This window comes from Bos javanicus, chromosome 26 (genome assembly GCF_032452875.1).
Source record: "Bos javanicus breed banteng chromosome 26, ARS-OSU_banteng_1.0, whole genome shotgun sequence".
Classification (NCBI taxonomy): domain Eukaryota; kingdom Metazoa; phylum Chordata; class Mammalia; order Artiodactyla; family Bovidae; genus Bos; species Bos javanicus.
Window position 1 is genome coordinate 22,335,998 of NC_083893.1, and position 14,444 is coordinate 22,350,441.

Here is a 14,444-nt window from a genome sequence, read left to right on the forward strand (position 1 = left end):
ACATGGATAGTAGGTACCCTTGATACACATGATGAAAATGGTACTTTACCTCTGTGGCCATGCTCCCCAAAAGCCATAATCCCAGTCTAATAATGAGAAAAACATGCGACAAATCCAAACTGAAGGATGGTTTATGAACCTACCTGACCAATCCTCCTCAAAAATGTCGAGATCATCAAAAACAAGGCAAGTCTGAGAAATTATCACAGCCAAGAGGAAACAAGAGTCATGACAAATAAGTGGAATGTGGTATCCTAGAGCAGAAGAGAGAAAGAATATTAGGTAAAAACCAAGGAAATCTGGTTAGTCCATTAATCATTACAAATGCACAATACTGACATAAAATGTTGATAATGGTAGTATGTAAGAACTCTATTCTGATTTCACAATTTTTCTGTAAATCTAAATCTATTATACAAAAATAAAGGTGTTTTTTGTGTGTGTGTAAATTTATTTTACCTTTTTGTGACTTTTTAGAGAAAATCTTGGCAAAACTTGTAATGCATATGAAGGCTGTGTTTTCTGAGTTAGAAATTTGTGATATTATGAAACCCTATCTTGTCATCCCAAATGCAAAAGAAAGACATAAAAATAATGTCCCATAAGTCATCTCCAACAAAATTTAAACTACTTAAGACTTTTAATTATCCAAACTTATAGCTATACTAAAAAGATTGATTTTCCAGAGGGTCAGATGTCATTCTAAGATACTGTTCTGACTTTACAACTGTGAGAAACAGACATTTCCAAGCACCAATTTATGTGTGAAAGATATACACACATGTACACAAAATTTGAGGACCATATGGCAAGTAAGGTAAGGGGGTGGGCAAAATAGAAATATCAAATGGGACTGTGGGAATAAGAAAGCAAATTTCTAGATTTGCCAGTTCAGTAATGCTACCATTAGTTAGTCTGAGATAGCATTCTTATGTCAATAAGTGGTGTTCAAAGAAATTTTGAACAAAATGGAGAGCACACCATCAGCATTAGGATCTAAGATAATTTATGTTGACATCAGAATTTGTGATTTTTCTGATCTCTGTCAGAAGACTGAGTCATTTGGCAACAAATGATGAAAGATACAAAACGAAGATAAAGGCAACCATAAATCTTGTGAAATGTTCTGGGAATTTCTTTAAATACATACATGTGCATGCATGGGTTTGTGCATGCTAAGTCGCTTCAGTCATGTCCGACTCTTTGCAACCCTATGAACTGTAGCCCACCAAGCTCCTCTGTCCATGGGGATTCTCCAGGCAAGAATACTTGAGTGGGTTGCCATGCCCTCCTCCAGGGCATCTTCCCATCCCAGGGACTGAACCTGCATCTCTTATGTCCCCTGCACTGGCAGGCAGGTTCTTTACCACTAGCGCCACCTGGGAAGCCCAAATACATACATAGATACATAATAAAAATAAAGTTACCACTGAGATAGAATATATATAAATGAGTTCTTTTTCAAGAAGATGATAAGTTCTAGGGAAAAAATTTCTCAAGCATCTTCAGCTCTTCTGGAAGAAAGTACAAGGTCAAATATAACCTTGTTTCTGTTTCTATAATTATACTATTTAGGAATGCCTAAACTTCAGGTAAATTTTTTTCATTTGAGGCATTCATTACAGTAACTAAAACCACAGGATATAATTTATTTATCTTGTCCTAGGTTTGGGGTCCTGTTAAAAATGTGAAAAACACAAAAGACAACTTTTCTGAAATAGCATTCAGTTACATTATTTTGAACAGATGGTAGGTTGTATTCAGCTGTTAAATACAAACAAAAGTTTGGATGTGAGTGGAATAAATATTGGTCTTAATTTGGGGGATTTTTAGTTTTTAAATGTGTGTGTATGTGTGTATATACACACACACACATATACACATATATATATACATACACATACTGTGTAAAGAGAATTATGACTTTTAGGCCCATATTTAACTGTTATCTTTTGAGAACCTATGTCACTACTTCTAAAGAATTATATACTCTATATAATTGCTTTTCGCCCTTTCTCATGGCAGCTGTTTTCCCCTTTCTTATGGCGTCTTTCAAATGGAAAGATGAGTGAGAAAAATCCCCTACATTTAAAACCTACCAGGGAAAGAAAAGCAGGAAGAAGTCCATAGCCCCTGGGGATTTCAGCAGATTGACCTGAAAAAGGAGTACAACTTGAGTTCCTCCTCTAACAACACAAGCTCCAATCAGAGAAGTTTCCAAACACGAAGCTTAGCAAGACCACCTGCTTCTAACACAAGACAATGGCCACTGGACCACCAACTCTGTTGCCTCAAGTCAACACCAGCTCTCCTTCACAACAGATGATAGGCTTTCCGCTAGAAGAGCTTCCTCATTTAAAAAAAAAAAAGGGCGGAAAGAGAAATTTAACTTCATATATGTGCTAGAAGCTCATAAATTAGGAGTAAAATGGACAAATGAAAAACCTGAAATGGAAGTCAGTCTGACAGTAGAACCAAACATTAATTGCACAGATACCAGCCTTGGCAAGATGAAGTGAGGAGTTCAGATCCCCACTTGGCCAGGGCATGGGCCTCCGGGTGCTATGGGAGCCAACAGGAAGTGGAAAGGAAATTTTGCCCAGGTGCTTATGCCTTCCTCAGGCATGACCAATCTCAGCGGATGTGTGGCACAACACAGGATCCTTCATTTATCATCTCTTAATGCAAATCAAAATTACAATGAGGCACCTCTTCACACTGGTCAGAATGGTATCATTAAAAGTTTACAGGGGGCTTTTCTGGTGGTCCAGTGGTTGAGAATCCACCTTGCAGTTCAAAGGACACCGGTTCAATCCCTGATCCAGAAAGATCCTATATGCTACAGAACAACTAAACCCCTGTGCCATAGCTACTGAGCCCATGTGCCTACAGCCCATGCTCCCCAACAAGAGAAGCCACTACAAGGAAGAGTAGCCCCCACTCACCACAACTAGAGAAATTCGTGCAACAACGAAGACCCACTATTGCCAAAAAAAAAATACATCTTTAAAAAAAAAAGTGTTTACAGGGACTTCCCTGGTGGTCCAGTGACCAAGAATGCACGCTCCCGATGCAGGGGCCCATGTTTGATCCCCAGTTAGGGAACTAGATTTCACATGCTGAAACTAAGAGCACACCTAAATGGTGCACTTTAGTTGCTCAACTAAAGATGCCACAACTAAGACCCAGCACAGCCAAATCAATAAAACACTTTTAAAATTTACAAATAGGGAGCTCCCCGGTGGTCCAGTAGTTAGGACTCTGTGCTCTCACTGCCAAGGGCCCAGGTTCAGTCCCTGGTCAGGGAACTAAGATCCCGCAAGCTGCATGGTATGGCCCCACAAAAAAGTCTATAAATAACAAATCCTGGGGAGGGTGTGGGGAAAAGGGAACCTTTTCTACATTGTTGGTGGGAATGTAGATTGGTGCAGCCATTATTAAAAATGGCATGGAGCTTCCTTAAAAAACTAAAAATAAGAGTTGCCATATGATCCAGCCGTCCCACTCCTGGACATAAAGCTGGAGAAAGCTCTTAATTTGAAAAGATACATGCACCCTAATGTTCACAGCAGCACTATTTAGACATGGAAGCAACCTAAATGTCCTCTGACAGATGAATGGGTAAAGAAGATGTGATATATACATGCAATGGAATACTACTCAGCCATCAAAAAGAATGACATACCATCATTTGTAGCAATATGGATGGAGCTAGAGATTACCATACTAAGTGAAGTAAGACAGAGAAGATAAATATCATGATATCATTTGTACTGGGCTTCCCTGGTGGCTCTGATGGTTAAGAGCCTGCCTGCAATGCAGGAGACCTGGGTTCAATCCCTGGGTTGGGAAGATCCCCTGGAGAAGGAAATGGCATCCCATTTCAGTATACTTACCTAGAGAATCCCATGGACAGAGGAGCCTGGTAGGCTTCTATTCCATTGCCTTCTCCGAAATACAAACTACCATATACAAAAAGGATAAACAACAAGGTTCTACTGTATAGCACAGGGAGCTATGTTCAGTATCCTGTAATAAACTATAACAGAAAAGAATATTATATATATATATATGTATATGAATCACTTTGCTGTATATCAGAAACCAACACAACACTGTAAATCAACTATACTTCAATTTTAAAAAATTTGTAATTTCTTAAGATCTCTATCTTTCATACCACTCAACAGGAGAAGAATCACTGTGATCAGACCCACAACTTCCCTAGCTCTCCCAAGAGTTAAAGTCAACTGCATTACAGTTTCCTTGATTTGAGTCCTTAGTCATATATGAGATAGTCTGTTGAACTGGTATTCAATTAAAGGTATATAAAGCAATATTTAACATTTTGTAGGTTAAGAAAATTAACAAAGTCTTGGTATCACACAACTCCCATAAGTCCGGATTTCTTAAAACTATAAACTCATATCCCTTTAGATAAATTTTTTTTTAATTTTAAAGATTTTCAAAAATAAACATTTTTCAAGAGCCTTCCATGATACAGTTAATTAAAACCCATGTTACTTATTCAGCAGTGCCCGCAGCAGAGTCACAGAAACAACCGGAGAAGAAACAAGCTATTGACAGAGAATAGAAATGTTTGGGACAAATGTATTTCACACTGTTTAAATGCATTACCGAACACCCGTAGAATAGAACAGTAAACAAACAGCTGTGAAAAAGAATGAGGATCAGATGCAGAAGGGTAGCTAATAAACATTAAGTGAAAAAGCAAAATGCAGGAGTGTATCCATGTCACCACTGAGGGGTGGGTGGGAAAGTACGCTGGCCTGCTTCGACTTTTCGGGTGCCAGCTCTCTCTGGACAAGGACACAAAGCCTTGTGCCAGCGTTTGCTTCCAAGGAGGACTGGTTGGGTACAGGATAGGGTTTCTTTTCACTATACACTATTTCATACCTTTTGAATTTTTAGACTATTAACTGTATGGATTGCCTATTGAATAATAAATATTATCTTTTTAAAAAGCTAGGGAAGCTGTGGGTCTGATCACAGTGATTCTTCTTCTGTTGAGTGGTATGAGAGATGGAGATCCTGAGAAATTATAGATTTTTAAAAACTGAAGTATAGTTGATTTACAGTGTTGTGTTAGTTTCTGGTATACAGCAAAGTGATTATACATTTTCAAGCATATTTCGGGAATAATGGAAAAAATTACTGCTACCTTGCCTCAGAAAGCTACAGTGAAGGAGTTGGGGGCAGGAGGAGATGTTAACTAGGATGTTAACCTAGTACCAGTGTTTGCTTCCGAGGAGGAGATATGTTAACTAGGATGTCAGAAGGTAGATCAAAATTAATACCCAGATTGTGAAAATACTTCAATTACTGATGGAAGGAAAAAGAATACTCACTGCATTTAGGTAAGCAGGGATACATTAGGAAAAAGGACCAAACAGATAAAATGCTGGAATGTTTAAAATTTTTAAATTAAACTTAAAATTGGTTAAGTTATTAAAAGTCCTTTGTGAAACAAAGCTTCAGAATGTGGTACTATCATAGTAAAATATATAAAGAGATTTGTCAAATGAACCCCATCAGATCCAGAAATCAGTAAAACAATTTCCCTGTCTTAAAATGCTTACACAAACATACCCCTAACACACACAAATTCAGACACATACTGTAAGCAACACACAAGACCATTAAGACAAATCTAGACTTTTATAGAGATTTATTTTTTAGGGGTCATTCTTTGCATTTTTACTGCCCTAAATTTCCCTCTTCAAGTCACAGCAATGCAGAATTGAGCTTTCTTTCTTTTTTAGTTTTGTTTCCAACCAAGTCTTTTGTACACTTCTGGAATTTAAGCCACCTATGTTACCGCTACTTATCTATAACACCATTGCTTTGAGGGATTAAAGCAGGTTTCTTGTAATACACTTAGATCAAGAGTTATCTGAGTTGAGAAGAATATCCTGTTTGAGTTGGGGCTGAGGAACCTTTATTTTTTTATTTTTTATTTATTTTTTTTGATCTTGAGTTGTTTTGATTTCCCCTGAGAGCAGTAATCTTCAGCAAGTGATATTTTTAAAAAGCCCCAAATACACCACAAAACATTCCAAGTGATTTTAACTTCTGAATGAGGTTGGGCTACCTGAGTGATTCTCTCTCTTCTCTTCTTTGGCAGAAAGGATTAGAAACCTCCACAGAACTTGCTCTCTATTAAAGTGGAGTGCTGTGCATTCATTGGCAAGAGGTGAATTGTTTTCAGATTACATGCGAAAGAGTGTGTGTGTTTCTTTCCCACATCAAAGACTTGGATGGAAGCAGTTCTGAGTATTGCCAGGGATGCAAGAATTGGTGCTAAAGTGATTAACAAAATTGCTTTCCTGCAAAAGAAGCACAAAACATTACCTAGGGATTAGAGGAGGAGAGGGCAAGATTAAAGGTGATGTTGAATTTTGGGTGGAATATCTTATCCATCTTTTTCAAATCATGCTTCAAGGATTCTGTGGCCCCTCCTTAAGGAAACTGAACAAATCAAAGTCTCGCTTTCTCAAGTTTTGTACATGGGGCGCTGACAAGGTAAAATTAAAACTACTAACACAAGTAGCACTTACTTGTGACCTCCATATCTTTATCTCACACTGCAAATACATTTTGAATGTATTTTATTCAGCACACACCAGCAACCCCATTGACCAAAGACTCTTTCATTTGTAATTGGTTTGTGTGTCACCTGTTGGACTTCAGTGCTATTGTTTTATTGAATTTCTGAAGTTGTTTGGTTTTAGTAAATCTTGATTAGTATTACGTTCCTTTTTAAAGGAACTTTCACAGTTGAAACTTTCACCTAACCAAAATGTAAAAATAGAAAAAAAAAAAAAAAGCTGTAGAACCCATATTCTAAATAGTGAAAGAAAGATCACACAGCAAACCTCAACAATTCCTAGTTTAGGATATTATTTTAAGGGGTCTCTCTGAAATGTACTATGACATTCTTTGCCACTTGTTTTTTTTTTCCTCTCTCTCTTTCAAAAGCTGAATGTAGGCCTCCCTTCTTCCAAGAAGTCTTCCTGACTTTAGTGTCCCAGTCAGAGTCAGGCAGAAACATATAGGTACATGTAACTGTTCTGTATGAATAAACTTTTTCTTCCTTCTTGGCTTCTTCCTCTAAAACATTTAAGTCCAGGGACTTCCCTGGTAGCCTAGTGGTTGACTTCACCTTCCGATGCAGTGGGGTATGGGTTCAATGTCTGGTTGGCGAACTAAGGTCCCACATGCCTCCTGGCCAAAAAACCAAAACATAAAACAGAAGCAATATTTGTAACAAATTCAATAAAGACTTAAAAAAATTAAGTCTAAAAAAGGAATAAAGCAATTACCTGGATAGGTAGAAAAAACATAAAGTTGAATGTACTAGCAAAATAAATTCAGAGCAATATATATAGTATGATACCATTTACCAAAAAATTTACAAACAAAACAGTATCATAATTCTTTAGGGACCATATATATTCAGGTAAAGGTAAAAAATTGGAACAGAATTATACACCTCAAACTCATGGTAATAGCTGCCTCTGGGAAGGAAGGTGGGAGATTTGGAGGGCCATGATGAGAGGGAATTTTCACCACATGTGTAATGTTTATTTCTTTTAAATTTTCTCTTTAAAAAATTAAGATGATTCACTTACACATAGTTAGGGCATGAGAAGTGTCACTGAAATTCTGGTCTAAAAGACACGCCTAATGTATGGGGGTTTTTTTGGTCTGATACTATGTCTCTATAACAATAAAACCTGTTTCAAATTGATTAAATAATTCAGAATAGTTGTGACCTCTTCCTCTCCCACAATAATATCATCCTCATAAACAAATGACCTGTGGTGATGGACTTTATCTTTGTGTGTATTCTGTAGAGTCAGAACACACGGTTGAGTCCTCGGTAAAAAGAATCAATAGGTGAATAAATAAATAAGCACTGTTTGCCTGCCAGTTTGTGGACATTTTCATTTTGAAGTTGTTTCTCGAGGTTGTCTATGTGATTTCTCCGCTTTCAAGAACTTGTTGAGAACAATCATTTTTTTATCTGTCTTTCCTTTGGGGTCCCGTAAGGTCACTGGCCATAAGATAGCTGTGAAATTTGACATTGTTCCCATTTAAATGCTTTACTCCAGCAAGTGCAAGACTGTGGATGCTTCGGTGTGGGGATTGCCATGGCCAGGCTGGTCCTGAGACTCGCCAGCCCTCCAGGCTTCAAAGCCTGTTATCCTTGATCTCACTAAAGAATGTTTTTGAATTCTATGTCCATCTAGTGGTTGCCTGCAAAGATCTACTTGGCTTTTTCTTTCTTCCTTTTCTTTCACACTTGATCAGTGAGATTCTGTTTGTGATGGGGGTTTTGCCCCCCTTGGTCTTTAATTCTTTCACAGGTGGTTTCAAAGTGTCTATCCTTAGCCCCTGCTTTCTATAAACAAGCAGGAATTCATGAACCGCAGTTACTGATGGCTCCCCTCACGGAGCAGTTCTCTCACTTTGAAAACAGACTGTTTTGTGGACAGTAAAGTACAGTTCTTTTTCATAGATGAGATTAGAGACTTGAGGGGAGCTGGAAGGAGGGGAGTTCCTTCCTTTCTCTTTTTTTATTTTTTTAAACTGGAGAGCCTTTGTGTTGTAACTCATTTTAACAAACTCAAGAACTTATTTTACACTCAGTTGCACTGGTTAAAGATGACACGGCACTAAGTAGAAGATGCTGGAATTTGCTGATTTGCTCATTAATTCCAACATCTCCAGCATCCCAAGTGTAAGGCTAAGAGTTGAAGATCAGGTGGTGACAGAGCCAATGTGGTTGCCTATCTAAGGGATCAAATTATATCAATTCTACCTAAGAATGCTGATGTGCCACGGGAGGTTGACATTTTCTATGCCATTAAATATTCTTCAACAATATCATTTTAATGGCTGCATAGCATTCTACTGAGTAAGATGGACCACAATTTACTCAACCAAGTCCCCAGTAGTGAAAATAGGTGTTTCCAATGTTTTGGTATTATAAAGAACACACCATACTCACATTCTTGAGTTTGCTGATAAATTCCTAACAGTAAAAATGTGGCCATAGGGCGTATACATTTGTTGAAGCTTTGAAGATCAGCATTCATTTTAAAATTCCCTTAAAAAAAGGGATTGGAGGACAGAAGGAATTGCTACTGCAGCTACACACTTAAGATCCCAAGCAAACTTCTACTTAATCAGTTAAGAAATTCCCTCACACAATGTAAGGAAGGAGTGGGCATTGTCTATTAGCTCTCTAGCAATTCACCTTTCACCATTGACCTACACTGAAACCTTCAGCTTAGGAAAAGAATGTAGACGGCTCTTACGGAAGGCTTGATTCAGTGGTACTCAGGGTGCTATAATAGTCAGTGTGTGAGCACTTTCATCACTGTACTTCACTACTGGATCCAGAACCAATCAGGATCTCTTTCACCTTGCTCATTATTGAAATATGATGCTATCTGTGGGGTGGAAATTGCTGAGGAATAACAATCAAGAAAATAAGTTCAAGAGGAGGAATCATTCAGGACTAAAGACGAAGGGTAGCTTTCTCCCTTCTGAACTGCCTAATTATTAGTTGGTATAGCCTATGCCTTGGAAATCCTGGATAAATATTAGATTATGTGGCTTGCTCACATACTTTGCCACCCTAGGCTTTGTGGTCAATACAAACCCCTTTGCCTTGCACTCAATATTCTGGTTTACCCAGCCCTCTCTCCACCCTTAGTGCCCTAGCAGGAAACCTTCCTTTCCATCCAAACTGAAACTATGTGCTGTGTTCCAAACATGCAGCATATATTCCAGAAGGACCTTTGAGTTTGGCCCAGATAGTCTGGATTTGAGCCCTGGCTCTGCCATTTCTTTTCTAGGTGACCTTGGGCAACACATTTAATCTTACTGAGTCTCAGTTTCACCATCTGTAAATTAGGGATGGCAAAGCCTGTTGTATGTTAAACTAGATACCAGCATGTTAGAGAAGTTGCAATGTGGAGTGGGCAGAATTTGATAGGTGACATAAATGTCTTGTTTATCCTGGCCTCTAAACATTTGCTCCCACCTATTCTCTTTCTAGAAAAGTTCTCTCACATCTGAATCCCACCCACTCCTCAAAGCAAACTCATGTTTTAGCCCTCTTGCAAGCCCTCCCATGAAAATCCTTAGCTGGTAAGACTCCCTGATTAGACTATTCATTCCACATGTCAGTGCTTCTAAATGGACTCTCTCCTGGGGCAATTTTCAGGGACTACTGATGCCAATTTTGCCCCAACAACAATCATAATTAATGCATACTACTTTATGCCTACAACAATAGCCTATAACGTCAACAGAATGGATATTATTGTTATCATCATCCCTGTTTCTCAGAGATTCAGAGAAATCAAGCAATTTGTCCGAGGCCACAAAGCTAGTGTAGGCAGAACTGAAAAAACGGAACTCAACTAGACTGATTACAAAGCTCATGCCCTTGGGACTTCCCTGGTACTTTAGTGGCTAAGAATCTGTAGTCCCAATGTAGGGGGCTCGGGTTCGATCCCTGATCAGGGAGCTGGATCCCACATGCTGCAACTAAAGATTCTACATGCCGCAACTAAGACCTGGCACAGCTAAATAAATAAATATATTTTTAAAGAAAAACAAAGCTCATGCCCTTGACCTCACACAATAAATCCTCTCTCTTTGTTGTTGTTGTTCAATCACTCAGTCATGTCCAACTCTTTGTGACCCCATAGACTGCAGCACACCAGGCTTCCCTGTCCTTCACCATCTCCTGGAACTTGCTCAAACTCATGTCCATTAAGTTGGTGATGCCATCCAACCATCTCATCCTCTGTTGTTCCCTTGTCTTCCTGCCTTCTATCTTTCCCAGCATCTGGGTCTTTTCCAACAAGTCGGCTCTTTGCATCAGATGGCCAAAGTATTAGAGCTTCAGTGTCAGTCCTTCCAATGAATATTCAGGGTTGATTTCCTTTAGGATTGACTGGTTTGATCTCCTTACAGTCCAAGGGACTCTCAGGAGTCTTCTCCAACACCACAGTTCAAAAGCGTCAATTCTTCAGCACTAAGCTTTCTTTATGGTCCAACTCTCACATCCATACATGACTACTGGAAAAACCATCGCTTTGACTATGCCAACTTTTGTCAGCAGAATAATGTCTCTGCTTTTTAATACACTGTCTAGGTTTGTCATAGCTCTTCTTCCAAGGAGCGAGCATCTTTTAATTTCATGGCTGCAGTCACTGTCCACAGTGATTTTGAAGCCCAAGAAAATAAAGTTTGTCACTGCTTCCATTGTTTCCCCATCTATTTGCCATGAAGTGATGGAACCAGATGTCATGATCTTTGTTTTTTGAATGTTGAGTTTTAAGCCAGCTTTTTCACTCTCTTCTTTCACTTTCCTCAAGAGGCTCTTTAGTTCCTCTTTGCTTTCTGCCATAAGGGGGGTGTCATCTGCTTATTGAGGTTATTGATATTTCTCCTGGAAATCTTGATTTCAGTTTGTGATTCATCCAGCCTGGCATTTCGCACGATGTACTCTGCATATAAGTTAAATAAGTAGGGCGACAATATACAACCTTGACATATTCCTTTCCCAGTTTTGAACCAGTTGTTGTTCAATGTTCAGTTCTAACTATTGCTTCTTCTCCTGCATACAGATTTCTCAGGAGGCAGGTCAGGTGGCCTGGTATCCCCATTTCTTGAAGAATTTTCCACAGTTTGTTGTGATCCACACAGTCAAAGGCTTTAGCCTAATCTGTGATCCAGTGGATGTTGGCAATTTGATCTCTGTTCCTCTGCCTTTTCTAAATCTTGCTTGAACATCTGGAAGTTCTTGGTTCACGTACTGTTGAAGCCTAGCCTGGAGGATTTTGAGCATGACCTTGCTAGCATGTGAAATAAGTGCAATTGTGCAGTACTTTGAACTTTCTTTTGCATTGCCCTTCTTTGGTATTAGAATGAAAACTGACCTTTTCCAGTCCTATCTCTTTAACTGTTAATGGACATTTGTCTCTCTCTGAAGTAGTATTACTGTTGAATTTTAGGTCCTTGCCTAAAAAGAAAATGGTTGTGTTCTTGGGCAGAGTAACCACCTAAAGAAATTTATTTAGTGTTTGCAGAGGCATGAAAGACATGTGCATGATATGCCAGTTCTCAGGGAAATGTCCCAGGTGAAAACTTTGTATAAATTATTTCCCTGGGACTCAGACTGAAAACTGGGACTTTGGTGGGAGGATATCTCTTCCCTCATACAGCAAGTACTTGCAACTCAGAGCAGCCCTCTTAGAAGTGGTTCCCCCACTGCACTTGCTGCCTCTTAATTCCCCCCTGCCCCACCCCTCAAGGTTCAAGAGCTTCTGCTCAAGGGAGTCACAGGTGATCTTGACTAGAAAAGATTGTAAGGGCTATCCTATCACTTTATGGTCCTCCTGCACACCGGCATATCTCCCTAGCTACACATTTCATTCTCTGACAGCTCAGTAGACATTCTGCAGACTTAGGGAAAGTGTGAGTCCCCAGTTACCTGCAATCCAAAGCAGAGACGTGTCTTCAAAATACCCCATCACTAGGTCAGCAACAGCCTTCCATCCAGAGTGTTGGACTACTTATTGCAAAAATCCCTGGAAGCCACATGAATCTTGATTGGTCTGTTTCCGTCAGTTATGTTGAATGCAGTTGCTCATCTCTGCCTTGCTCCTGCCTTGGGCACTTGGGCATTAAATTTGCCTGTTGCTTCCAGATTTGTTCAATATACGTGTATTGAGAACTACTTCCCAGGTACCTTGCTAGGCACTAGGGGATAAAAAGATAGGGGATAGAATCTTCTCACTTAATTTTTTTTTTTAACTGGAGTTGATTTACAATGTCAGTTTCACACACCTGTATATGTGTGTGTGTGTGTATATATGTATGTATATATATATGACCTCCCTGGTGGCTCAGACGGTAAAGCATCTGTCTACAATGCAGGAGACCTATATATATATATATATAAAATTGTTCATATTCTTTTTCATTATAAGTTATTAAAAGATATTAAATATAGTTCCCTGAGCTATACAGGACTTTGTTGTTTATCTATTTTATATATAGTAGTTTGTATCTGCTAATCTCAAATTCCTAATTTATCCCTCGCTAGAATCTTATTTTTCTCAACACTGTTTTCACTGAAAGCCACACTTTGTTACAACCAACAAACATCAAGTCAGCAATGAACCCCAAGTCACACAGAGGCAGTTTGTGTTTGTAATCTTGCTGTTTTCTGAAACCAACAGGAGCATTAACATTAACACAGCAATGACTTAATTATATCTAATTTCTCTGAGTCAAAAACAAGAGTTTGATCTCAATTCACATACTATTCTGGTAGGTTGTTACATATAACATCAGGCATAATATGCCTACATCTTTATCCACACTGTCTGGTAAAGCCCTCTCTCCCTTTTCATGATGCTGCTACCTCTAATTCTCCCACACCCATCATTCTGTCTCAAAAACCAAGACCTCAAAGATCTCTCCTCCAAAGATCTTAGCCTTAAGACTTACACATTTCCCCTTATTTCTCAACAGTACCCACGCCTCCCTAGATGTTCTTTAGCATAACATCAACTCAGTCAAATGAGATCAACAAATATTTACAGAGGAGGAAGGAGAGACAGATGGGGAAGGGGACAGCTGTGATTACTGACCCATCCTGCCCCAGCTTTCCCTCAGAGTGGCTTTGGATACAAGCTCAAAGCAGCAATTAAGGTAAAAGTCTAATTTCTTATACTTTGCTAGAGACCAGCAATGAACAATTGGGATTTGAAATTTTTTTTAACTATCACTTACAATAGCACCAAAAAAAAAATACAAATACTTAGGTATAAAATCTATCAAAACATGTACAGGATCTATAGAAAGCCACAGAACACTGATCAAAGAAATAAAAGAAGATCTAAATAAATGGAGTGAGATTCCATTTTAGAAAGTCAGTATAAAATATCAATTGCTTTCCTATATGCCAGGAATGAACAATTGGAATCTGAAATTTTTTAAAAGATACTATTTAAAAGTTTTGTTTCAGGGCTTCCCTGAGGCTCAGTGGTAAAGACTCTGCCTGCCAATGCAGGAGACACAGGTTTGCTCCCTGATCTGGGAAGAACCCACACACTGTGGGGCAACTAAGCCTGTGCACCACAATTACTGAGCTTACGTGCTGCAGCGACTGAAGCCCAAGCGCCCTAGAGCCCATGCTTCACAACAAGAGAAGCCACCACAATGAGAAGCCCGCGACCACAGCTAGAGAGTAGCCCCTGCTCACTGCAACTAGAAAGAAGCCCGAGCAGCAGTGAAGAGCCAGCACGACCACAAATAAATACATAAGAGTCTTGTTTCTTAGAGTCCCTTGGTTCAGGTGATGAGCTCATTAAATTGGTGGCTTAGCAATT

At 39.1% G+C, this 14,444-nt stretch overlaps 1 long non-coding RNA gene across 2 annotated transcripts in view; it reads left to right on the forward strand.

The window, feature by feature from the left end:
• LOC133239314 (uncharacterized) overlaps positions 1-14,444 on the forward strand; it is a 39,803-nt gene that overhangs the window by 8,025 nt on the left and 17,334 nt on the right. For both annotated transcript variants that reach the window (XR_009733792.1, XR_009733793.1), the window contains one exon: positions 13,585-13,764. This is a non-coding gene — a long non-coding RNA (uncharacterized LOC133239314). The remainder of the gene's footprint in view (positions 1-13,584; positions 13,765-14,444) is intronic.